Below are 27,569 nucleotides of genomic sequence, written 5' to 3' on the forward strand. Positions count from 1 at the left end.
CTAGTGCTTCTGAGGTGCTGAGAGGTTATAGAAACCAAGAAGCATATATCTTAAACCTGACTGGACTTGGTGCTGGAGAAGAAGTATGAAGCCCACCTAAGAACACTGGCTTTAGATGTTCTGTGTTCCGACTGCTCAGGTTAGTTTCTAGCAATTCCTCTATTCCCATGTAGTTTAACACCATAGCACTAGTGGGGAAGAACTAAAAACTGGGTGACTGTTGTTCTTAGAACAAGATAAGTCTGTCTACTCTATCCCTATCTATCCAATATAGTTCTAGGTTAATAGTAGTAGAACAATAAATAAGACAACTGAAGGATATCAAGTAGATACAAATTGGAAAGGAAGAAATCAAAATATTATAATCTCATGGTTTGATCGTATACATAAGTGGTCACAAATGTTTTATCCGTGAACACCTACATCTGATAAACAATTTCAAGTGTCTAGATACAAGATTAACTTTTAAAAAATTCAGTGTCCCTCCTATATACAAATGTCAAATGAATTGAGAAAGAGATCAGGGAAACAAGACAATTTTCAAAAGCCACGAAATTATATAACATATCGTGGGGGTAACTCTCACCAGGCAAATGAAAGACTTGTATAACATATCTTCAAAGATATCAGAAGATGGAAAGACCTCCAATGCTCATGGATCAGTAGGATTAACAAAGTAAAAATGGCCATCATACCAAAATCAATGCACAGATTCAATGCAATCCCCATCAGAATTCCTTCATAATCCTTTACAGTCCTAAAAGACAATCAGTACTCAACTTCATAAGGAAAACAACAACAACAAAAAAAAACATGATAGTTAACACAATACTGAACAATAAAAGAATTTTTGGAGTTATTACTGTCCCTGATTTCAACTGTACTACAGAACCATAGTAATAAAAGAACAAAACAAAACAGGGTATTGGCAAAAAAGCAGACATGTTGATCAATGGAATTGAATTGATGACACAGGCATAAATCCACACACCTATGGACACCTGTGTTTTGATAACGAAACCAGAAATACATAATGGAAAAAAGAAAGCATCTTCAACAAACGTTGCTATTGGTATGTAGAAGCTGTATGACAGTGGGAGTGGGGTGTTTCTACTCCTTTGGAACACTTTCCTCATAGTGGGTTGCCTTATAGTCTTGACATGAGGGTTATGTCTCATTGGAATTAAAGTGACATGTTTGGTTGATGTTCCTGGGATACCTGCTCTTTTCTGGGGGAAGACATGATGGACAGTGGATTTGGATGAAGGGATGGGTAGAGAAGTAGAGTAAATAGTGGAAGTGGGTAGTAAATAGTGGAGGGAAGGGAAGCTGCAATAAGGCCATCTTGTATAAGAGAATAAATATTGTTTTTAAAAAATTATATTGTATAATTTTTTTCAATTAAAAAGAAGGGTTCATTTAGGCTCCCAATTGAGAGTATATGGCTATCTCAGCGTTGCTGGGAATGCCAGGTAACAAGAATGAGAGGCATCAAGTCACATTCTATCTGCAGTTGGTAACAAAGTAGATGAATGATGATGTCCTTCTCACTTCCTCTTTTTCACTCAGTCTAGAACCCTACCTCACAGAACGATAATCTGCACAATCAGGATGGCTCTTCAAACAAATCTCTGTGAAAATACCCTCACAGACCTACACAGTGGTGTTTCTTCTCAGCAATTCTAAGTCCCATCAAGTATACCATGAGAATTATCCATCACAGTTACCCTGAACACTGGACTTTTACATCAATGTTCCACCTGCTTCCCCAAATATATTAATTTCATAATACAAAATGATACCCTCAGATAAGTGTATCTATCACCCCTCATTGAAAAAATTCTCTTTAGAGAAAAAGGAGACCATCACTGAAAACCACAGCTGGACACATGTGAAAATCAGATCATGGAGAACCTCATCCCAATAGATACATCTACATCATAGCTCCTGCATCTGTGGCTCAGGGAACATCTCAGAAGAGTAGGCAGAAAAATTGTAAGAGCTAGAAAAAGGCTGTAGTGTTGGTAGTTTTGCTATCATACAGGCTATCTTTAAGATGGTATTCCAGTAACTATTACTGGGATAGGCAATAAAAAGGCCATTTTATCTGTAACCATTACAGGATCCAATATATTGAAAAAAAATCAACATAATTCTTAGGGAAGTTCTCTTAATTCTAATGATCAATTGCTAACATTTTCTAAGCAAAATGGGTATAATATGGCTTCTCCCACATGAACCTTTAAAACCCACAGAAAGGGGAATATAGTAACATTTTCACAAACAAAAATGTTCTATCTCAAAGACAGTTGTTTACAAGAGGGAAAGTTGCCTCAGCATGTAAGCAACATCATTCTGTGTCCTGTTAACAGTTGTGTCTTTTATCATTTCTCACAGAAGGCATTTGGATTATGCCTTGGCAGGCTGAGAAGTAACATATAGTAGAGTCAGTAAACATAACATCAGTTTTGTGGGTAGGCATTATTGTATCCTTGTTGTTTCGCCAAAGTCTTGGCTTGATTTAAAATCTTGAGGTCTCCCAAGGCATCTTCTTACTCTTTCTCTTGGGGTGTCTGGTCTTGATGGGTTTGTCAACTCCCTTCAGACATTGCATTTGTCTGGTGGTCTCCTGGATGTTGTTCTGGTCAGATGCATTGAAGTGGATGACACCTGTGACTTGGAACAAATTCTGGAAAGACACAAAGACATAAAGCCCTTACCACTAATTAGTCTCTAGATCTTTAGTTTAACAGACACTTATCCTGTGTCTCCTTTAGGTCAAAATGCATTTTGGCATCAGCAGGAGCATTATCTTTTAAAGTTAGCATAACTAAATATAGCATAGTAATTGGAAATTTAGGTATGTGAACACACCTGTTTTTAAAATTAAAATTTTGGAATTAAGTATTTGATGAATAGTAAGGGCTTTAGGAATATTAATATTTTTAAAATCAATTGTGAGTATAAGTACGGTGATCATCACTTTCAGTTGTGATGAGTCCTAGAGAGGACATGCATAAAGAATTGTACAACAAAATCAAGTTCTAGATCTGACATAATGGTATTTTTCTTGAGATCCTTGAGCCTCATGCCATGCCTTGGGCTGTACCCTACAGATTAATAGTAGGAGGTTGGCATTATGCATATCTGTAGTGAATTCCAACGTATATTACTATAAATTTCAGAGCAGAGAAGTTCCAAGACATAGAAATCTGTAGTTGTAGACATCAAGCTGATGTTCATTCACTACTGATTATGTACTAGAGGCTTGGAAATCTATAAAATTATGTGTTTGTGCTGTGTCAAAGATCACCATGAATAGACAGGCTCTCTTTAACTACTTCTCTTTCTATAGTCTGATCATTTATCACACACACAAAGGTGATTAAATGAAAAAGTCAACTCTGATCTTAAAATGAAATTTCTTTCAATATTTCCTTTGAAAGTGAAATCAGACCATGCCTGGTAGATTTATTTTAATGCTAGTATCCAGAAGTCATAGACAGGCAGAGCTATGCAAGTCTGAGACCAGCCTGTTTGCTCATGGAGTTCAGGTACAACAGAGCTACAATGTGAGAACTTGTCTCAAAACAAAAGATAAAAACCAAATATACAAAGCAAGAGATGTCAGAATAAGGATATAGGCATTTCTGTAGACATGGAAGGTAATCATGGGCTCTTGTTATTTCATCTGTACCTCTGGTAGGCATGAGGTGATGTGGAGATGTTTTGACCCTTGTGTTTCTGAGATTTTTAGAGCCTTGGGTGGCTCTATGACCTCTCCCAGAGGCAGACTACAGGTACAAAACAGCAGCATAAGCAACTAGAACTAAACCTTTCAAAGAACATTCTAATACCAAAAGAGCAAGGCACTCAGTGAGTATCTAGGGGCTTACAAATGGTCATGGCTGGGATGAGGCCACAAAGTATAAAGTAGCAGGACCTTTGCCCCAGACTGGTTTGGCAGGAGGCATGTGAATTATGCCTGAAACTCCTGTTCTGATATAATATCCACCATCCAGTGTGCTCCAGGGTACCTGTTGTGGCCAACAGACATCCTAGGAAATCATATAACAATGTAGGCTTGAGCCCTGGAAGATGTCAGAAGTCCAGATGCAGGACTGGCAGGAATGGGCCTGGCCTGTTGCCTCTGAGTCTCCTCCAGCCTCTACTCATGTGTACCTGACACCTAGTTACCACTGCCCACTTGCCCTGCACCTCTTCTTTAGAGACAGGGACAAGTCTCTGAAATCAGGCCTTCACTTGAAGACACCTGACATCAATCTAGATGAAAATTTCCACAGCAGCCTACAATACTATGGCAACTTGTATAGAAAACTCTGTGTGTGTGTGTGTGTGTGTGTGAGTGTGTGTGTGTGTGTGTGTGTGTGTGTATTTCATGCACAGGGTCATGCTAATCTCTGTATCATTCCAATTTCAATATATATGCTGCTGAAGTGAGCACTGCAGAAAAGGTTTTTAAACAACTGAATGAATAAAGATAGAGAATGAATGAAGGAATGCATGGAACTGAGAAAGAAAAGAAAAAAGGGGAAGAGTGAAATGAATGGGTAAATGGGTGAAACAATCAAAGCAACTGTGAATTAAGACTGGGACCCAGAGACTTCATCTGGGTTTCCCCATCAGTAGTCAGGGTGATTACAAAGGGGCAGTAAAAGTGCCAGTGGAAGTGAAAGTGTCAGTAAGGGGGCAGGGCCAATGGCAGGCTGGCACTTCTCCTTCTTGTGGGTGGGGGGGAGATGAAAGACTGGACTAAGGATAATTCAGCTATCCAAACACCTGCTGCACTGGATATGTCTTACATCTTGTCTGCCCCTGGATTTACACAGCCAGCTAAGAAAACTGCTCAGAGTGAGATAGCTTTTCTGCTTGTGGATACAGAAACTCAGGGAGGCATATAACACATCTCAGACATGGTGCCTGCTCTATGCTATGCACCTGGGTGGGCCACATGCATTTGGTAGGCATGGGAAGGCCAGAGAAGATGACAACAGCCAATATGACTTCAGCATAGGGTTACTGAGCTCTTTGCAAGTGCTTACAAGGACACCAAGCTGAGGTATCTTGTATAATGACCCCCCATAGCCTTGATCCATCCTTTGTGGACCTATAAGGAACCTGAGGTTAAGGAAGATGCAAAAGGGAGGAAGGTAGACTCTTACATATGCCTCCTCCTCTCTCACTTGAATCTTAGTCCTAGCTGGGCAGACTCTAAGTGGAGGACCTGTCCCCAAGCTAATAGTTGCCAACTGCAGGTGGTGAGCTCACAGCAGCTCCAATTTCTCACATAAATCTAAGAGGATGGAAACACATGAGTAAATAGGCCTTGCTAAGACAGGATCCTTAGTCTGAGCATTCCCAGGAACTACAAGCAGTTAGGTACTCATCACCACCCCAATGGGTAGACCCTCAATGCACCTGCGTGGTAGCTCCACTGCATTTCTCCAAATTCCAAACTTAATTCAGGCTACATTTAATCTGCTGCCAGATTCAGATCACAAGACCAGGCATCACCTCTCTTTTGTGAGTGGGCAGAGCTAGCACAGCCCTTATGCAGGCACCTGGATCCCCAGCGAGAATCTTGAAAATCTACCAATGAAGCAACTCAGGGAACAGAAATAACCCCAAACAATCCAGTTTTAGTTTTTCCTGCTTAGGGAGTCCTCATTGCTCAATATTGGAGATCTCAGTGCTTGACTTCAGAACTCACTATCCCAAAGAAAAAGAAAATCCCAGGTTACAGGTTGCCATTTGAGCCCAGGAAGCTTGGGTTAAGGATGCTGCTAGAGTGCCTGTTTGTAATTGGCTCCAACATAAAGATGGCTAGACTGAACACTCTTGACCCAGCAAACAGTATACGCACTTACCTGCCCCAGTTTTCTTCCTCCTCTGCTAAGAAAAGTGAAGTGATGTCTGTTTCAGCCTCCCTAAAACCTTGTACATCCTCAATTCCCAAAATAATCCTCAAGGTCCTGTCTTGTCTCTTCATTTTCCCTTTCCTCCACTAGGCCAAGTGGGAGTCAGAAGCAGCTAGACTCAGAGTACAATTCAGTAGCCAGTAGAGACTGGACCTTAGGTAGAACATGATGGTAGAGGAAATGACTGGGCTCTGGAGATGATTGACAGAACAGAGACATTGGAGTACCAGATGAGAGATGCTGGAATGCAGGGGTACCTGCCCGGCCCTGCTTTTGGGAAATGGTTGGTTTTGGGTGGGGCCTGACAAAGGGACTCCATCCTATAAGTGGGAGACAAGAGACCAAACATTTTGTACTTTGTGCCTTGATCACAAAACCTTAGCTTAAAATCTTAAAGTTTTGGTAGCTCCATGTACACCATCCTCCTTTGTTAACCTGAGCTCCAGCCTTGACCAGGTCTGGTTAGAGGCAGGTGCTGTGTTTATGTGGAGAAGCATGAGGAATACCCAGAAGAGCTCTTTCCTCCTTTGGAGCTGGGTGGACTGTGAGAAGTGCAGAAGTAGGAAAAGTGGGAGATGGGAAGACTGGAGGGGGAGAGGGAGGCAGCTGCAGGACAATGACCCAGACAGCAGGCCATGGCCAATGGGAAATCTAAGTGGTTCCTCCCTCCTGTAGAAACTGCCTGTCTACAACAAATGCTGGCTCCTTCCTGACTAAGCAGCCCCCTCCCTAGACTGGACAGGCCTTTTAGCCTTGTTGTTCAAGGCAGCTCTCCAGGTGTAGTCCATTTAGCCCTGGCTTTTGTTTTCACCACCTGATGTGGGGAAACCTCAAGCCTGGAATTTCTCATTAGAATAGCCTGGTTGCTCTTAAGTTATAAATCTTTCATTCCCCACCACATCAAATACATTTCTGCACTGCACAAAACTCCTCCTTGGAGCTATACCTAGCAAATCATTTCTGACCAGGGCCTATGAGGCTTGTTTAGGCTAAGGAATAGACCTCTTGCCTCCTGGGTAGGTCAGCAGTTCAATATGCCATGCTGTCTTCTTGCTCTCTTCCCTTCCTTGGAATGTGTGACATACATTGTGGTTGGGTGGATCTCCAAAACTGGTTCTTCCTTTTTTCCCTGTTGTGGAGAGGTGGGTAGCTGAGCTTTGGAAAGCCCATCTGCATTCCTCCAGCAGTTTTCAGTTTATATTTGAGCTGCAGATTGCCTAGTAAAGCCCTGGGAAGGAGTAGGTTGGGGCTAACCTGCATAGGAAGTCTATTTTCTTGTCAGCATGGCCCAATGACCACCCAGTCAAGAACTTTCACAGGGCCAGCCACAGGTACATAGGGCTTCCACCTGGCTTCCTGTGACAATGCCTCATGTCCTTCTTACTGTATCTATTTTGTAGGGTAGGGAGTCACAGGTTGATGCATTCATTCTAACACCACTACTCCCAGTATACCCTCTTTGGTCTGGGCCCTGATACTAGCCTTCTCCTCAAGGTTGCTATACCTGGCAATAATTCATGAATCAAATCACCAGTGGTGCTATTCTCTTCCTTTTTTTTATTTTTTTCCCCTAGAAATCCATTCAGAACACCCTTTGCCAAGTATGTAGAAAGAGAAGGCTATGTCTAGATACCTGTTTGTGATGGAGCTGCCATCCACAACAGCCAAATGAGAGGCCATAGGAAGCCATCTGCCAGACATAGAGTCAGAAGCTGCAATAAAAAGATGAGTGAGTAAGATGCAGCCTCTGGCCACGAGATGACCACAGACTGTGCTGGGAGAAATCACAATCTCCTAATTTTACAGTTTGATGACAAGAATTGGATGGAAGACCCAACTCAACTTCAGTGGGATTTAATGTCTTTGTGGACAGGAAAGGATGCCTTAATACAAGGGATAACATCTTAATTCAGCCTTAAAGGAGGAAATAGTCAGGGGGACTGCCCTCTCTCCTCTCTGTCTTTCCTCCCCAACCCAACCCCTGCAGATCAACCCTGGAGGATTACACAGATCTCTCCAGTGGATAAAAGACTAAGAACATAGCTCTGTTTCCTTCTCCTTGATTCCAGAATTGGGGACCTAAGAATATTGGGAGAGGCTTTTGAGTAATTTCACAGAAGACTTAATTATGGCTTTCATAGCTACTTTCAGAGAGGCTGCTGGGAGTGAACAATGTTTGTATCTCCCACCCTAAACGTGCAGCAGGACCCTACCTCTCGTAGGATCTTGCTGCAGTGGTTCTGTGACCCACTTTGCCTACAGACATTGCTGCATCTGGCTGTTCATCTGGACCTGCCAGATGTAGTTTGGGCTTTGGTGCTGAAGGGGGGCTGCTGAATACTACAGGATCAACATTGTGACAAAGCCTTGCATATAGCCCATTTCCAGAAACTGCTTTGTGCATGCTTCCTTCCTTCTGGAAGAGTATCATTGTCAGACATAGAGCCATCTCCCCACCTAGAACTCCCACTTAAGAGCTGGAAAGTGGACTGGAGAGATAGCTCAGTGGTTAAGAGCTCTTAACTGCTCTTCCAGAGGTCCTGAGTTCAATTCCCAGCAACCACATGGTGGCTCACAACCACTTGTAATGAGATCTGGCTCCCTCTTCTCACCTGCAGGCATACAGAACACTGTATACCTAATAAATAAATATATATACTTTTTTTTTTAAAAAGCCAGGCAGTGATGGCATAGAACTCAGGAGGCACAGGCAGGGGCATCGCTGTAAGTTTGAGGCTAGCCTGTTCTAAAGAGTGAATTCTAGGACAGGCTCCAAAGCTACACAGAGAAACCCTGTCTCAAAAAACAAACAAACAAACAAAAACTGGAAAGTTTTGAATAGCTCCAGGATCTGAGGGGCAAAGACAGGGCCCAAGTCCCACAAAATGAAGTGTCCTTCCTAACCTATACATTGCTATTCCTCAACTCTAAGTGCATGAGCACTCTATACATCCTTACTAAGTGACTGCGTGAATGATTGTTTCAGAATTTACCCAGTGTCTTCAGTCTGATATGTAGAAATCTACATCTTGATCTAAAGACATCACATTTAGTAACAATTCTATAACACACCTTCTGTGTGCCATACATTAGCCTAGTGGTGGAGTGTACATCTGTGAGGAAAACCAAGGAAGAGTGAGACAGATAGTGAATGTACAAAGTGAATTATGTGTGTGATTAAAGGGAGGGAGTGCTGGGATAGAACAGCAGAGGGAGGGGAATGGGATGTGGCAGGTTGGGGATGATTTTTTTCCTAGGGTGGTCATGGAAGGCTGCAGAGTCAGGAACCTGTGAACAGAGACTTGAAAGAGACAAAGGATGAAGTTGGAATCTAAATCTCTATTACAAGCAGGGTTAAAGAAAGGAAGGAGAATCCAGACCAGATGGGAGATAACAAAGTAAAACTAAAGCCATGGGGCATAAGGAGGGGAGTGACCCCTGTGTACAGACTGGGGCCATGATGAACCCCAGGCAGCTCATCTAAGAAGCCTAGTTGGGGCTCAAATGTAGGTACAGTTTAGGGTTGGCAAGATCAAGTATGTGTATTGGAAGAGTGTGAGTGTTTGGTTGCCATTCAGCAGCCTGACCCCTGAAACATGAATGTTTCCAACATGACTGGAAAAAGTGGAAAGTTTAAGTTCCTTTCCTCTCAGATCTGAGGGTAGTGTAAGAAAGTGGTTTTTTAATAGTCTTGGGATTAGAGAGATTGAGTTGGCTGCTGTGGGATAATCTTTTTGTACATTGTAAAGAAGTGTCTGTGCTTAAGGTTCCTTCTGGTTTAGTAAAGAGCTGAATGGCCAGTAGCTAGGCAGGAGAGAATAGGTGGGACTTCCAGGGGGAGAGAGGAACTCAGGGTTAGAATCTAGGTTGTAGTTAGAGTTTTCCTGCCTGGCCCAGTCAGGACAAATCTCTCTTACCTGCCAGTCCCACAGTCCCTCAGACCCAACCAAGAAAGCACACAGAAACTTACATTGTTTAGAAACTGTATGGCTGTGGCAGGCTTCTTGTTATCTGTTTCTTCTATCTTAAATTAACCCATTTCTGTTAGTCTATACTTTGCCACATGGCTTGTGGCTTACCAGTGTCTTTACATGTTGCTTTTCATGGCGGCGGCTGGCGGTGTCTCTCTCCAGTCTTCTGCTTCCTAGAATGCTCTTCTCTCTTGTCCCACCTATACTTCCTGCCTGGCCACTGGCCAATCAGAACGTTATTTATTTTAACCAATCAGAGCAACATATTTGACATACAGAACATCCCACAGCACTAGGTATGCAAGAGATACCAGCTAGCAAAGACAGACTTGGACATACAGAATGGAGGAGTGGTAAAGAACACCATGTCAAAATGTAGATTAACAGAAACTAGTTAATTTAAGTTATGAGAGCTAGTGGGACAAGTCTAACATAAGGCTAAGCTTTCAGAATTAATGAGTTTATGTGTCATTATTTGGGGGCTGGTGGGCTAAAGAAAGTTTAATGAGAAAGTCCAACTAGACTTGGCCGGGGTCCCTTGAGGGTATAGGGTAGTGTGGTCCTTGAAGAAAATGATCAGTAGATGGCAAACAACAGTCCCTACCCTAATCCAGTCAAGGCCTGGCCTGTTTTCAAGTCATCACATTGTAGAATTGCTGCTTTAGAATGGAGCTAGGATGCCAACTGGTCTACCATCTGACTCCTTCTGGTCTAGCCATAGATCCCCTAACAGTGTCAAATATGTTGGAGCTTTCAATGCAGAGCACAGGCGCAGTATATTGCCTTTTGATCTTCTTATCTGACATTTCTGTTGCTGTCCAGTAAGCTACAACTGGAAAGACTGAACCACACTTGTCTATGGAAACTCAGAAACACAGCATAGTGCAGTTTCTGATCCAGGCTGGTGCACAGGTAGATGTCCACACAATGAATGGATGCACACCTCTGCACCTGTCAGCTGGCTTGGGCCTCAACATCATTTCATCCGCTTTTTGAGGAGCTGGTCCTGAATCTGCTGCAGCTGAATATGGAAGATGAGGCACTTTGTGACCTGGGTAAGAATGTTAGAGATATATGTTCTGTCCGGCATAGCATCCGGACATTTACATTGGGGAAAGAACCCACACCACTTAACAGTTGTCAGGTTGGAGATGTGACTCAGTTGACTGGGTGATGGCCTAGGATGTAAGAGGCTCTGAGTTAAATTCCCAGTACCATTTAAAGTGGCATATATCTGTTATTCAAGCACTTTGAAAATGGAGGCAGGAAGATAAACACATGCATGTCTTCCTCATCTGTACAGAATGTTCCAGGCCACCTCAGGATACATGAGATCCTTCTTAACTCCTCTATTCACCTAAAAAACTGCTGGGACAGAACAGAACTACTTCTTACCAACTGAGACACCTTGAGCTGGTATTTGTCCCAGTCAGCCAATTTACTAAGCAGGTCAGATTGAAGGAACCCTAACATGGACTCCTAACCGCACTGAGTCACTGAAAGTAATGGATGGAAGACAGTGACTGGCGAGGCCTGTGAGAACCCAGAGAGTCATGCCTGAGCACACTGTCTGCACTCAAGTTCACCAAATGTCTGCAGCTGCAAATATACACCTGGTATTTCCAGATCTTAGTTTGTTTGTTTTTGTTGAGAGGCAGAACTCACATTTTCCATACATTAAAAAAAAAAAAAGCAGTTAGTTGGGCAAAGTGGCAGATGCTTCTAATACCAGCACTCAGGAGGCAAATGCCAGGAGAACTATATGGAGTCTGAGGTCAGCCAGATCTACTCAGTGAATTCCCAGACAACAAGAGCTACATAATGAGACACTGTCTCAAAAACCAAATAAACAAAATAATGCAAAACATCTCATACTTACCTTCTATACCCTCAAAGACGTAACAAAGAGTAAAGTAGGCAAATGGATCAGATCACCTCTAAGAAACCCCTAGCCCATGTATGTTGCAAGATTTTTAGGAGAGTCTCAAGCTTTGGGGCAGTCCATACCCAGATCAGGTACTACCTGGAAAGCTAATATGACCAAGTCCCTGCTGGTCTTCAGCTCTGTGCCAAGAGTGCTGCCTAGCAGCATTCCTAGGTTCCTGCTGTAGTATCTCATGTCACTATCTCAGTTTCTCTCCCTTCTGTTTCTCAGCACCTTTCTGATTTGCCCTTTGTTGACCTGAAAATCTCCAGGAAGCCACTACTGTGCACTGTCTGAAGACTGGACAGAGCCCCCACCTTTTCCTGGCTGCAAACTAGAGTAACAGCTGATACAACTGGGCCTCAAAAGATGTGCTATATATGGCCTGGGGCTAGTATAGTCCTATAATTAGAGGAAGAACAAGAAGAAATAAACCAACATAGTTTCTGATCATTTTTTGCTAGAAGAAAGTGATTCCTGTAAGTGAGATAGCTATTAAAATCATAAACATGGCTGTAAGTTGCAAAGAGTGCTGGGAAGGGAAACAATAGCAGAAGGGAGGACAATGAGGGGAGGGGGATCATTCTGGGGTGGCCCAGGGATGCTGCAGATGCTTGTCATATAAATTAGGATATAGGCTGAGCGAAGAAAGGGACGGAGCACTCAGGGAAGGAAAAGCAAGCAAGACAGCTGGATTCTATAGGTTGAGTGAGTGGTTGAGGGAAAGACAGAACAGATCATACAGAGCCTTCTGTTCATGGTCACAAGTACTAGTGGAATGATCACTGACCCAACCAAAAAAGGAAGGGGACACCATTGTTAGAAAAAGGGAAAACTAAGCATAGGCAAGTGCTTTGTCCTGTCTTACTTAGGGTTTCTATTGCTGAAGAGACAACATCACTATAGCAACTCTAATAAAGCAAAGCATTGAATTGGGGCTGGCTTACAGGTTCAGAAGTTTAGGCCATTATCATCATGGTGGGAAGCAAGGTGGTACACACACAGACATGGTGGTGGAGAAGGAGCCAAGAGTTCTACATCTGGATCTGCAGGGAGTAGAAACAGAGAGTAACATTGGGTCTGGCTTGAGGACCAGAAACCTAGTGACACACTTCTTCCAACAAACCCACACCTACTCCAACAAGGCCATACCTCCTAATAGTGTCACTCCCTGGAAACCAAGCATTCAAATCTATGAGCCTATGGGGGCCAGTCTCATCCAAACTACCATAGTCCCAGGTATTCACAAGTCTTGTCCACTGAGTGACAATGGTCATGACTCTGTCTGGGATGCCAAGAGCTGATGGCTTGACCAAGCAGGGTAGAACATAGGAAAAGCTTCAGTACTGGGCTTCCCCAAAAGAACTGGGACTGGTCTGCCTCTAGGCCCAGGCCATGCAGGGGATCAAAGTAGCCATTGTGGGGGCTCAGAAGGGCCTGGAGACAAGGCAGGAAGTTTTTGGCACTTCCATGTCCTCCCTGGCTGCTGGAGCTTAGCTATAGAAAGAACTATAAGAACATGCATTTTCCATTCCCCTCCCCATCTATGCTTGGGAATGGATATCAGTTGGGGGTTTGTGAAGCAGGATGGAGCTACCAAGTTGTCTACCTTCATAGCAATGTGAGAATCCAGTGTGGATGAAGGTGCAGCCTTGGGCCTATGCTCTTTGAGAAACTTCAAGAGCACTGCCCAGTCAGTATGCAGGACTGTGGCTCTCCACAGCAGGAAGGAAATGGGTCTGTGGCTTAACCTGCTCTTGGACTGGAGAGAACAGAGGTGACCTATGTGGCTGGACAGGCAGGGCTGCCCCTGGGTAGGCAGGAGGTTCTGTCCAGCATTTCAAGACCCCTAAGAGAGGGAAATAGTGACTCTTTGTCTAAACTGATGGGCTGAAGCAGAGGGGACAAGGAGGGCACTGGGCACTTCCCTGGGACAGTCTGCTCAGGAGGGCAGAGGGGCTGAAGAGCTGCAAGCTTAATCCCTGCTTTCATTACTCTGGTTTCCTGTAGTTTCTCAGAGATGCCGGCTCAAGAGCAAAATGTTTTCCCAGTATCAGAGAATACAGTAGAGCTGTGGAGCCCTGGAGGCAACTGTTTGCCAAAAGAGTTCCCATAAAGCTGGTTTTTCTGAGCTACCACATGGAAGTGACAGCTGTTGGTTTGGGTTGCAGAGGTAATTAGATATATAGCCAACCCCCATCCTTTCTGACATCTTGACTTGGCTTGCCTGCACCAGTCCTTTGCTTTACCTTTAACGCTCACTACTCAAAACTACCAGAAACTGCCTTGCCTCATGAAGGAGAGTTCCAAATTCTAATGTTATTTCTCTAAGGATAGTGAACAGTGCTGTGCCACAAAGGATACTGCCCAGGCCCACTGGGACCCCTTTGTTCCCAGAACAAGTTGTGGTACATGGAAATGAAACCATTTGTTTTTATTAGAATAAACTGCAGCTGTGACATGGCCCTAGTGTTTTGGTTGGCTGAAGGGGACTCAAGGGGCAGTATTTTGAGTTCAAAACAGTGGACAAGTGCTTTTCTCATTGCCTTCCAATAGAACCTAGGAAAAGTTCACAGCATCCTGAGTGTTACTTTAGAAAGAGCAGCACTGCACAATATGGCAACCTCTCTATTTTGCATAGACTTAAAGTCAGAACAAAATAAACAAAACAAAACAAAGAAAGAAGTGCAGGAGATGTGGCTCCACTGTTAAGAGCACTGGCTGGTCTTCCAGAGGACCCGGGTTTAATTCTCAGAACCCACATGGCAGCTAAAACAACTGTCTGTAACTCCAGTGATCCAACATCCTTACACCAATACACATAAAATAAAATTAAAATGGACAACAACAAAAATTCCACAAATACATGAAAATCCCACAATACACAATACACAATTCTGCCATTGTATGGGAGGGAATTTTCCCACCTTAAGACACAGGGCAGGGTTCAGCAGATCCACTGAACTTAAGAAAAGAGAAAGGTGCTGGGCGATGGTGGACATGCCTGTAATCCCAGCACTCGGGAGGCAGAGCCAGGAGGATCTCTGTGAGTTCAAGGCCAGCCTGGTCTGCAGAGTGAGTTCCAGGAAAGGTGCAAAGCTACACAGAGAAACCCTGTCTCGAAAAAACAAAACAAAACAAAACAAAAAACAAAAACAAAAAAAAAAAAAAAAAGAAAAGATAAAGGTGAGTTAAAGCCAGTCAAGGCTGCTGGGGGAGCAACAAGGAAACTCATCAAAAGGCATGGACTCTGCATGGAGGTCTCCAATCTACTTTTTCCACGTGAGAAGCACCCTCAGCACCTTCAAATATGTGGTGGGTTTCATCAGGAGCAGCCACAGTGGGCTCCTCTGCTGTCAATTTATCTTCATTGGTGTCTAAAAAGAAAGACATGAGTTTTGAGGCAGATGTCACTAAGTCTGTCTGAGGGCCCAGCCAGTTCCACAACTTAACACTTGTAGCTCTCAAAAACCTCTTAACTCACCCAGGCCTGGTTTCATCATGCAGTAACAGTTCTTGCTGAGTAAGTATAACAATCAAGGATTCAATCTCAGCAACCTAATCATCAACATTCTCTTCTGATCTCCACATGTAATCATTCTAAAATCTCACCATATACACCAAACAAGTTTTGAAAAATTAACTAGCCGAAAGCAGTAATGAACTGAGAATGGTATGGAGAAAAAGACATACACCAGGATATCCTCCCTCAACACATTTGTGCCAGGATTAGAAATGGTTATGAGGTCAGCCTTGGTCATGCCAATGTCTGTCTAGTAGGGCCAGCATGCAATCCTGTGGGTTAGGAATGATGTCAATTTTCATCTCTTTACTGCTTCCAACTTAAGAAAGTCTCTCAGGATCACATAAAGAAACTTTTCCAAGGCCTGGAAATCCTTATTCAGAGTCATATTATTCAATTTGTCCAAATAGGCCCTTTTAAAATTATGACATAGCTTTGGGATCAACTCCTGGATTATTCCTCTCAATCAATCTCACTAAAAGTCACAGAACATTTCAATTCTCCTGTAGCATGAATCTTAAAGATACTTGTTAATAAAATCAAACCTGAGGCCAATTATTGGGGTGAATGCTAGAAGATCAGAGAAACAGAACAAACCACAGCTACCTCACCTCACCAGTTCCTCAGATGATCCTGTTTCCTCAGACTGGAAGCCTCTGAGTCCTTATCCATATGAATCTCAGCTGAACTGTGCTGCTCAAAGCTTGAAAGCTTGACCAGCCAAATGCTTCTAGTTTCTGGTCTTCATGCCTTATATATCTTTCTGTTTTTGCCATCACTCCCTGGGATTAAAGGCTCACTTCTTAGGATTAACGGTGTGTGTCACCATGCCTGGCTGTTTCCAATGTGGCCTTGAACACACAGAGATCCAGAGGGATTTCTGTCTCTGCAATGCTAGGATTAAAGGCGTGAGTGCCACCATTTTCTAGCCTCTGTATCTAGTGGCTATCTGTTCTCCGACCCCAGATAAATTTATTAGGGTGCACAATATTGGGGGAACACAATATCACCACATTCTTCCACTTCTATAAAGCTTTAAAAATATCACAGGACACTCAGATCTGAAGTATTAGAGACCAACTCCCAATGAAAAATTTCCTTCTTTGAATAGAAAGCAGTGATTATAGGAAACATAAACTAAACCATTTCTGCCTTACAGAAAAAGGTCTCCACCTCTTCCTCAGGCATCTAAGAATCAAAGTATCATGTATTACCATAGACCATACAATGGCTGCCCATTTTCAAATCCAAGAGATCACCTGTTTCAATTAAGTCCTTATGCACAGGCACAGGTTAAACTGTGTATTGGAGCTCAGCTAGGTGGCTTAGACAACACCTGACAATATATCTTGTAAAATATCCAGAATTATAGTTAGCTAAATTAAGAAATACACACAACAACTATACACATATAAATGGGTTATTTGTTAACTAGACCTTCTTCATCATTTGGGCAAAGGACAAACTTTAAGAGAAATAGTAGCCATGTCTCTGTGCTGCTCCCCAAGGAAATAAGTGGACGAAACAGTTGTGCAGTTGTATGATATATTGTGAACCCTAACAAAATTTGCCTGAAGATCAGAGGACAGAACGAGCCACTAGATTAAACATAGAGGCCAGGCAGTGGTGGTACACACCTTTAATCTTGGCACTTGGGAGGTAGAGATCTGTCTGGATCTGTGAGTTCAAAGTTACCCTGGACTACATGAGATTGACTCAGTCTAGAACAGAAAACAGCCAGGCAGTAGTGACACACAACTTTAATCCCAGTACTGGGAAGCACACACACCTTTAATCCCAGGAAGTGATGGCTGGGCGAAGAAAGTTACATAAGGAGACAGGAACTAAAGACTTTTTGGCTAGGGAACCCCTTTCAGCTAGAGGCCTTCAGCTAGAAAGCCTTTTCAGGCTGAGGAGTTGGTGAGGTAAGAGGTGGTGGCTGTGGCTTGCTCTGCTTCTCTGATTTTTCAGCTTTCACCCTAGTATCTGGCTCAGGGTTTTTATTATTATTATTATTATTATTATTATTATTATTATTATTATTATAAGGCTATTTATGATTTGAATAACATGCAGTACCACCTAGCAGGGCAAGAGAACCCCAGGACAAATGTGAGGAGGTGCTCAGGGAGCAATTAAATCAGGACAAAGAGCCGAAAAGGTAAAAGCTCCACCATGACTGTTCACTGTGAAGACTCCCGTAGGCTCTAAACACAAGTAAAATATTTGCTCAAGCTGCCTAGCCAGCCTAGTCACTGCAGACCATGGTGGGAAGGGAAACAGAAGGGGAGCAAGTGCCACAATACACCTTCCCACGACCCAGCATCTAGTCACTGCTGTGGGGACCAGAAACTTCCATAACAATCTGAGTTCTTGGGAGAGGAGAAACCTATGAATCTTCCTGTTCCTGTCCTTGCCCCATTTCTCTTCCTCATCCACTAGCAGCACAGGAATAATCTACAGAAGGAGAACTGGGCGGGTTCAAAAATCCCCGCTAATCATTGGGCCCCTCCCCCAAACCAAGAACTTTGGGAAAAGATGTCCAGAACAGGTGGCAGGGCCAGTATTGTCCAGCAATGCTGAATAATGCATGGAGCAGACCTGCAGTGAGCAGATGCTTTAGACCTAGCAGCTTCGTCTACAAGGGCAAGGCAAACAAGGCTGTGTGCGGTGTAGACGTCTCCAACCGACGGCGGTGGCCACCTGGGCAGAGCAAGTTAGGCTTGCCTTGGGAGCTGCTAATCTAGTCGCCCCGGGGAGACTTCCCTCGGGCTTTGCGGCACATAGTCAGGTGCAGCTGGAGACTTTCCGGGCACACCACCTCACAGGGCGCCTGGCTGACGGGAGCCTTTGGGACAACAGATAGGATCATGGGGAGGCTCCAGGGAAGGCGTCCCCGGGAACGGCCAAGGGCAAGCCGACAAGGCTTTACTTAGCACGACAGAGTGAGGTGTCCGGGATAGACTCCCACACACAAATTGACCTGCCCAGGGGGTGACTGTAAATGGGGTGACGCTCACGTGCACAAGGATCTCCATTAAGTCTGGGAGTCACAGCTCTGGTCCCTCCCTCTGATTCCTTTGCTTTAAAGGAGTGGCATCAAGCCGTCCAACTGCAGATGCCCGCCCCCTTGACCTCTGAACGTCAGGGTCGCACGTTGTGGAGGGGGCGGGGAGTAGCTGAAACCTGTACGTAGCTGGAAGGTTTTCTCCGGCTGCCAGAACAGGAAGGAACCTCAATGGGGCTATTGCAGTTTCTTCCTACGTTGTCGTGGCAGGGTCTGGTGCCAAGGTAAGGGAGAACCTCAGCCTCAGCCCTTTTCTGGCCAAGGATGTGGGAGTACAGCCAGGAGCTAGTGGTAGTGCTGGACATTTTGACTGAGTTCATTCTAGAGGCTGAGGACAGTGTTAGTGGGGGAGGGGAATGTAACAGTGAACACAAAGAAAAGACCCAAAGCTGCCTTCCTTTCCAGTGATTTGAAATAAGGAAGACAGGCTGGGATCTAGCTCATTTAGCAGAGTGCTTGCTTAGCATTCACAGAGCAATAGATTCGATCTATGTATCTAGGACATGGTGGTACATACCTGCAGTACCAGCACTTAAGTGGTAAAGGCAGGAGGAACAGTTCAAGGTCATCTTCAGGTACATCTTGTCTTTAAAAAAAAAAAATGGAGCAGGAAAAAAAAGTTGTTCTAGACCTAGGCCACAGGTCTAAATGTCTTGACTATAGGCCTGTCCCTTCTCTGTGACCCTGTAAGGGTACTGTACTTCAGCCCCTCTCAGGACAAAATGCTCCTGTCTTCTGAAGGAGACCCCCCTACACATAGTGGGGGCTTCCTCCTGGACACTTGACTAGGCACAAACCACGCCCAAACCCCTGTTTTCACAGACAGAGATCTTTGTATTGAGTAGGGAAGAAAAGTTAAAATGGCTGCTTTGCTTTCAAGACTCGGGCAGAAAACAACATCAGATGTCCTTGCAGATGTAGCTTTAAGAATTAAAACATGGAACCGGGTGTTGGTGGTGCACGCCTTTAATCCCAGCACTGGGGAGGCAGAGGCAGGTGGATCTCTGAGTTCGAGGCCAGCCTGGGCTACAAAGTGAGTTCCAGGAAAAGGCACAAAGCTACACAGAGAAACCCTGTCTCGAAAAACCAAAGGAAAAAAAAAAAAAAAAAAGAATTAAAACATGGGAGGTCTTTATTAGAATGGGCTAGGATACACTGGTATATCTTAATTGGGCATGTTAATTAGACAAACCAAAGGGGGCTCTTGACTGGGTGTTGGTAGTCAGCTCCAGTAGGAAGAAGTGTCCAAATAACAAATCAGATCTTGGCAGATAGCTTTAGGAATATAGTCTAATGGTCTAAGCAAGGTAGAGGGAATTGGTTTAATTAGGCAAGGCTGCCAGAGCCACACACTCAAGTGAGCTAATGTCCCTTCACTCCCCTTTACCCAGGCCCACACTAGGTTCCTGTCCAAAGGATTAGGCCACAGGGACACACAGGGAACTGTGGAGAGGAAAAATATTTATTCAATCAGAGGGCTTTTGAAGGCACCTGGTCATATGTCAGTATAAAAAAGCCTGTAAATGACAAGGAGTGGAGACATGGAGAACAGGTGTGAAGAAAGAGGGAGAGGGAAAACATCAGATCGCATGATACAGCTGTCAGGCCGGAAACCTCCACCCCTCTTTGGAATAGGCACGTAGACAGCTCTCTCACAGCCTAGGAGCCTCTTTTGTTTGGTTTAAGCAGGGATCAGTCAGAGCTGTAAGAGACTGTGCTCCCTTGCCATTCAGATTTCTCAAACTCATATTCATCTGTAGAGGCTTCCTTGCTGAACCTGGATGTGCGAGTACAGCAAAACCCAGAAGAATGCAGAAGTCAGCTAGAAGAGTAAACCTGAACCCCTGCTAGTTCTGGGCAGAAAAAGAAATGAGCAGGGAGCAGGCAGGCAGTGCACTCCTTCTGTTCCCATATTGTCACAAAACCATACATTTCCCATAGCCAGGCCTAGAAAGAAAAAGAAGGCCATGATGATTACCATTGTCTCTGCCTCAGCAGGTTTGGCTTTCCTACAAGAAGGAAGGCAGGGTGATACTAGGAAGTCAGAGCTAGCCTTGCCTTCACATAGCATAATTTCCAAACCCCAGGACACTCCTTGGGAGATGGTTTCCTGAGACTGTCATCCTGTGTACTCCAATCCATTTCCACTGCCCCCTGCAACCTCCCTTGTGTACCTCAGCCCCACCAGCAGTAGCATGAAACTTGGAGACTATGGACTCTGATTTTTCTTTTCTTTTCTTTTTTTTTTTTTTTTGGTTTTTTGAGACAGGGTTTCTCTGTGTAGCTTTGGAGCCTGTCCTGGAACTCACTCTGAAGGCCAGGCTGGCGTCGAACTCACAGGTATCTGCCTGCTTCTGCCTCCTGAGTGCTGAGATCAAAGGCATGCACCCATGGACTCTGATATTGTTATCCCTCACTATACTGAGGGACATCTCTGGGTCTCTTAATTAAATCCTATCTGATGTCAACAAAGTCCCTCATGGCCCTATTCACTTGGGCCCTAAGCACATGCAGAGGCTGGCAAGGTATTGGAATAGGTAAAGAGGTACATGATGGTGATGAACCAGGTATCATGCTTAAAGACCAGAGAAAGGTAGTAGTACTCTCCTGCATTGCATAGCAACAGCAGGGGAGCAAACAAGCCTGACAGCCAGTGAAAGAGGCAGCCAGCAGCAATCCTTCTCAGGGCTGTAAGGAAGAGGAAATGCCTCAGCCAAGGTTGGTCTTCAGAAACCTTTGGGTCTGGGAAAATCCTTGTAGGCCTGGTTACCTTTCAGAGTGTTGATAGCCAGGGGTTCAGTGATGGTACCTGTAAGATACTTAACTTTTTTTCTTTCTTTGAGAAAAATTCTCATGTATCCTAGCTGGCCTCAAACTATAGTAGCCAAGAATGACCTTGAACTTCTGGTCTTCCTCTTCATAACCCATTGATAGGATTACAGTTTTGAACTACCATACTTGGCATATGAAATGCTCTGGATCACACTCATGGTTTCATGTTAATTACACAATCAGTCCTAACAAGAGTCACATCCCAAGTCCCAAATATTGGAGTAGATCTTTTGTTCTGTGTAGATACATGTGCATTTTCACACACATTCATACTTCTGTCTTGTTACTCACCTAAGAATTGTATACATGGCCTGGAGAGATGTCTAAGTGACCTAGAGTACTACTCTTGCAGAACACCTAGGTCCAGTTTTTTTGTTTGTTTGTTTGTTTGTTTGTTTTCAGAGACAGGGTTTCTCTGTAGCTTTGGAGCCTGTCCTGGATCTCACTCTGTAGCCCAGGCTGGCCTCGAACTCACAGAGATCCACCTGCCTCTGCCTCCCAAGTGCTGGGATTAAAGGCGTGCGCCACCACCACTCAGCGCACAATTCTCAAATAGTCTTAATAAAAACCCAGAGCCAGATATCAGGCTGAAAGCTGAAAGATCAGAGAAGCAGAGCAAGCCATAGCCACCACCTCTTACCTCACCAACTCCTAAGCCTGAAAGAACCAAGTTCTGGTCTCCTCCCACCTTATATTCCTTTCTCTGTCCAACCATATCACTACCTGTCTCAACCTTCCTAGTGCTGAGATTAAAGATGTGTGATCCCAAGTGCTGGAATTAAAGGTGTGTGCCACCACTGCCTGACTCTGTTTCTCTTTTAGACTGCATGAATCTAGTGTAGCCCAGTGTGGCTCACAGAAATTCAGATGGATCTCTGCCTCTGCCTCTGCCTCTGCCTCCTGAGTGCTAGGATTAAAGGTGTGTGCCACTACTGCCTGACTTTCCTCTGATCTTCAGGCAAGCTTTATTTCTTGTATTACAAACAATATGTCTCCACAGGGTAATGCACTCATATTCACACACTGCCACAAACATTACACATAATTTAAGAGTAATTTTAGAAATCTTAGCTGGACATTGTGGCACATGAACTTGAGGAGCAGAGGCAGGTGGATCTCTGAATTCAAAGCCATTCTGTTCTATATAGTGAGTTCTTGAACAGCTAGAGCTATATAGTAAAATCCTGTCTCAATAAAAGAAAAAGCAACAAAGTAATAATTTTAAAATCCAAAAACAAAATATTTCATACAAGTTATGCATAAATTATGTCTTCATTTGAAAAAGAGTGGTTCCTTAGTACTTTGTTTTGTTTTGTTTTTCTTGCCTTGCCCTGCTACAGATAGAACCCACGAGTAACACGAGGAGCCCTCTACCCAGCCGTACTATCATATTTTCTTGGTGTTTCTCTTAGAGCTGTTGATTCCACAGGTCTGTACTCTATCCTCTACTTACCCACACGAAAACCACTGTGAGGCTCAGTCCTAACCAAAGACATTGAAATTCAAGAAAAAGAACAGGAATGAAGTAGCCTCCTATAAGAAAGAAAAGAGAGACTTAGACTTGGCACCTGGCCCGCTCTGGGCCTCAACCTCGTCACTATAAAACAGAAGAGATGTTTCCAGCCTGAAAGAGGGTGCATAGGCCCATGTAGATCCAGCTATGCAGAAGGTTCCCCATGTTGTCCACATGCCACCTTTGGTTTTGCTCTAGAATCTGGCTGAGTCCATCCTTGGAAGCTGAGGTAGCCTTACTCCAGGTACTGGGATGTGTCCAAATAAGAAAACATGTACAATTTTTTTTTTCTCATTAGTCATTCACTCAATGTCTTTTTCACTCCTCTTCATTTAAATACTAAGTTCATGGTTGTCACTTTGTTATCCTTGTATCTGTTTATTGGAATCTGGGCTGTTTCCATGTCCTCGCTCTTGTGAGTAATGTAGCAGTAACCCTGTGTGTGCACAGAAGGGTGTAATATTATATAACCACAGAGACATTTGGCTTCCTGGACAGTCACCCAAAGTTCCTCTACAATGGTGGGGCATCCATCTTCAGCCTACAGGTCCAGAATATCTGACAGACTTTTCAGTGAAGCAGGAAATTTGAAGGACAACATGCTTTTGAGACAGGGCCTCTAGCCAGCCCGTCACTGACTAGATAGACCAGCCTGGCAAAGAATCAATGATATTCATATCCTTCTGCCTCTGGGGGTGTAGTAATGACTTTAGTCCTAGCTCCACCATATCTTTTCCCAATATTAGCCATTTGGACCAGGCTGAGAAGCACTAAGCTTTTATTTTAACTTTCAAATTACATGACTAAGGATGATGAGTACTTTAAAACATATGATTTAGGTGGTTGTAAGAAAGCCCCAGCCTTAAGGAACACTGCTTGCTCTTCCATAAGATGGTTGGTTCTCCGCTCCCACATTACAGCTCACAAATGTAACTCTGTCTCGGGTATCAGATTCTCCCTGCTATTTTCTGTGGTCACATCCATACATGCAGGCCAAACATACATATTTAAAAAATAAAAATGATTATTTTAAAACAAAATATTTATATACACGTGTGTATCTATCTCTCAGATAGATACACACACAGGGGTGTGTGTGTGTGTGTGTGTGTGTGTGTGTGTGTAGATAGGTAGGTAGGTAGGTAGATGTTTTTTGGTTTTTGTGCTTTTTTTTTTTTTTAAGTCTGCTTTCACTTCATTCTCCTTTTTATGTATTCTCTTGCTCCCAGATTTGGAGACAGAACATGATGTGCACCCAGCAGTCCAGCTTTGAGCTCTATTTTCTGTTACATTTAACCCCACCTCACCCTAGGCTCCTTGCCCAGGTGCTGGGATAAGAGCAGAAACGCACAAGGACCCACCATTCTTGCCCCTAGCTGTTAACAGCCATCCTGGGTAGAACGGAAGGAGTTCCAGTGAAGGATGAAAACTGCTTCCAGGTCATCTTCCCAACATGCCCACTGCTGTGATCAGCTCTGGGTGGTGTGCTGGCCTGAGTCGGTGGCTGCGATGCCTCCGACTGACTTAGGAGGACAGGGACGTGAGGGCGCTGCTGGGGGTCCACGGTCATCATAGAGGCCAAAAGCTGTCGCAAGGCTGAAGAATACCTGGGGCTCTGTGGGATGCTGAGTTCATTCTGCACAGCAGGGGCCACCCTGTCACCCTTCTGGAACACCATATCATAAGGGCCTTCCCTAAACATCATGGCATAAAGCACACAGCCTAGGGACCAGACATCAGTCCGCTCATCGATGACACAGTGGCACTGCACAGAAAAGCTCAGGTGCCCGGTAGGAGATGGTGCACCGCTGGGCCGCCCAGCCCTGTAGAGCTAGGGCCTCGCTTGAGCCCTCCACCTGGATGGATTCATAGAACCCAAGTCCATTAAAACTGGCTGCCCCTCATCACCAAGTAAAATATTGGTGGGCTTCAGGTCCCTGTGCGCATAACCTTTGGCATGAATAGCTTCAAGGCCTCTGCAGATACCCAGCAACAATGGAAGGATTTGGTCTTCAGTCAGGAAGTTGCCTTGGTCCTTCAGCCTTTCTATCTCATTCCATAGTGTACCTCTCTTGAAAAAGGGTAGTAGCAGCCAAGCTTCATGCTTAGCACCTCGTTCTTTCAGACAGTAAGCCATGAGGCGAAGGATGTTGGGAAGCTGGAAGAGGCGGTGCATGTCTGCCTCTCGCTGGGCCTCTTCCTGGGCCTGCCCTCCCCCAGTTTATGGATGAAGAGGTAACACTTATTGTCAATGATGACAGTTCCCCGGGAGCAGACACACAGTGCATGGCCCATAATGTCTCAGTCATCCTCTTCAAGGATGGTCTATCTTCCAGGGAGAGCAGGCTCTTCCAGGCGATGGGCTGGGGGCCCCGCAGAGCATGCAGGCCTCTTCCTTCCACCACAGCACACCTTCGGCCAGGTCCCGCTCTCTCGCCCATCCGGCATGGGATGGCTGGGCAGGAGGTGCGGGACTCGAGCCCACCCTCTGCTGCCCAGGACCGACTCTTCACTGACCTGGCTCGGGCCTGAGCAAAGGGCGGTTTTTGTGCTTTTGTTTAAGGAAATCTCTGTAATTTTTAGATTATGCCATTTTTGTATTGGATGTATAGGATTTCATATGTTTATATTAAGCATTTTGATATGTTTATATCAGCATTTTATATCTGTATACTGATGATTTCTGAGAAGAAAACATGCTAAATGTTTATCTGACTTTACCTGCCACTCCTGTGTATACTTCTCTGACCTTTTGCAGATTTTTACACCATGGAATCCCTTTGTCAACTGCCTTGTTTATTTTCTGTTCTCCTGGATTCTCTTGCAGACCGTATTTGCTTTTGTTTGAACTAATAATCATTTAGTCATATTTTTCATCTATGTATAGACCACTATTTTTCCTAGCACAAAATGTTCAAAGGTCTCTCTTTTACTGGGTTCATATTTAACAACCCATTTTCCTAAATTGAGTATCTCAGTATGTTTTTCATTGCTGGGTTTCTATGTTCTCTTCTCTTTTTTGTGGTGATATTTTGTTTGGACTCTCAAATAAAATTTTCCTTAAGATCAGAGCCAGCCACTAGATTAAACATAGAGATCAGGCAGTAGTGGTACACATCGTTAATCCTAGCACTCAGGAGGCAGAGGCAGAGATCCATCTAAATTTCTGTGAGTTCAAGGCTACACTGGGCTACACTAGATTCATACAGTCTAAGGCAGTGGTGGCACACACCTTTAATTCCAGCACTTGGGATCACACACCTTTAATCTCAGCACTAGGAAAGTTGAGACAGGCAGTGATATGGTTGGACAGAGAAAGGAATATACGGTGGGAGGATACAGGAACTTGGTTCTTTCAGGCTTAGGAGTTGGTGAGGTAAGAGGTGGTGACTGTGTCTTGCTCTGCTTCTCTGATCTTTCAGCTTTCAGCCTGATATCTGGCTCTGGGTTTTTATTAAGATCAATTAGGATTTGTGCAACACCTTTCTACATTTTTTTCTTCATTCACAGGACCATACTCTCTGTCTCTGGGGCTCTGTATGATGATTTGAAGTCAGGTCTTGTGATACCACCAGGAGTACCTTTTCTTTGGGTTAATTTTGATTTTTATGGTTTTTCTCTTTCTTTTTTTTCTCTCTCTCTTTTTTTTTTTCTTTCCGTGTTTACTTTTATGAAGAATGTCAGTTTTAGCCAATGGGGATTGCATCAATCTGTCAGCTGCTGCTAGTAACATAAATAAGCCAGTACATTTTTCTGTCAGAGTGTGTTGAACTTTTGTACTATCGATTTTATTATTTTTCTGTGTGCCTTAGATGACTCCTCATAAAAGTCATTTACCTCATTATTTAAGTTTATTCCTAGAATTTTTTGAAAAAAGTAAAGTGGGTTCACTAATTTGTCTTTGACATTCTCATTATAGGTGTATAGGAAAAGTAGTGATTTTGTGTATTTTGTAATTTTCAATAATACTTAAAGCACTTGTCAAGTCAGTGAGCTTCCCAGGATGACCGTAATAAGTTATTTGTGTGATCACATCATCATTACAAAGGCCTTTGATGCCTTTCTGTACTACCAGTATCTCCTTATATTCTTTTTTCTTATTCAAATTTCTCTAGGCCACATCTATTGATCTGGATGAAATAAGACCTACACATGCCTTTTCCTCTTCTAACTGTGTTCCTACTAATGGTTTTTGTCTCTAGGACAAAAACTAGGTGTGGCAATGGGACTCTTTACTCTGTTGAGCTGTGTTCTATTTCTTTCTAGATCCGTCAGGAGTTTATCACAAAATCTTGCTGACCTGTGTCTTATGACATTTTCATTTCTACTGAGATTTTCATCCTCACTTGTCTCTATTTACTTCGTTATTGTTTTCTTCGTTTCACACACACACACACACACACACACACACACACACACACATATTCTGGTTTGTTAAATTGCTGGCAATATTTTTCTTCCCTCAAGTTGGAAATAGTGGGGTTTTAGTTTGATGTATTGGATTCTTCATATAAAATATCCTATTTCCTGTGTTCTTATGGATAATTTCTCTCTGAGATTTCTGTGTATACTTTGCAGCTAATTATGTTCTGCAGTGCTGCTTGAGTGAATAACATGTTTTATTTCATAATATTCTTCAAATGTACTTCCTTCTCCATGAATTTGAGGAACCAATGTTTGTGGATGAAATGAAATGGTTGACTGTTATTTTCTCTCAATACACTAACTAAATATATACCTGCTAATTTTTTTTTTCTCCTGGAGAAATGTGGACAAGACCTCTGATATCATTATGGTGTT

At 43.7% G+C, this 27,569-nt stretch overlaps 2 long non-coding RNA genes and 1 pseudogene across 5 annotated transcripts in view; 1 reads left to right on the forward strand and 2 right to left on the reverse strand.

Moving 5' to 3' along the window:
- Positions 1-952: 952 nt before the first annotated feature.
- Positions 953-18,466, reverse strand: LOC118571696. 2 transcript variants are annotated; one of them, XR_004943382.1, is made up of 3 exons: positions 18,378-18,466; positions 7,573-7,651; positions 953-2,689 (listed from the first exon to the last, which is right to left on the reverse strand). It is a non-coding gene; the product is annotated as an uncharacterized LOC118571696 (long non-coding RNA). The 2 variants fall into 2 exon arrangements; XR_004943381.1 differs by lacking the exon at positions 18,378-18,466 and adding an exon at positions 10,019-10,049.
- A 23-nt stretch (positions 18,467-18,489) lies between these two features.
- LOC118571695 overlaps positions 18,490-27,569 on the forward strand; it is an 81,561-nt gene continuing 72,481 nt past the window's right edge. Inside the window, exons 1-2 of one of the 3 annotated variants that reach the window (XR_004943378.1) lie at positions 18,490-18,648; positions 22,597-22,685. This is a non-coding gene — a long non-coding RNA (uncharacterized LOC118571695). The remainder of the gene's footprint in view (positions 18,649-22,596; positions 22,686-27,569) is intronic. The other 2 variants (XR_004943380.1, XR_004943379.1) reach the window with 2 other exon arrangements.
- LOC118571693 lies at positions 24,112-25,179 on the reverse strand (annotated as a pseudogene).

Source organism: Onychomys torridus, chromosome 21 (assembly GCF_903995425.1).
Source record: "Onychomys torridus chromosome 21, mOncTor1.1, whole genome shotgun sequence".
Taxonomy (NCBI): Eukaryota; Metazoa; Chordata; class Mammalia; order Rodentia; family Cricetidae; genus Onychomys; species Onychomys torridus.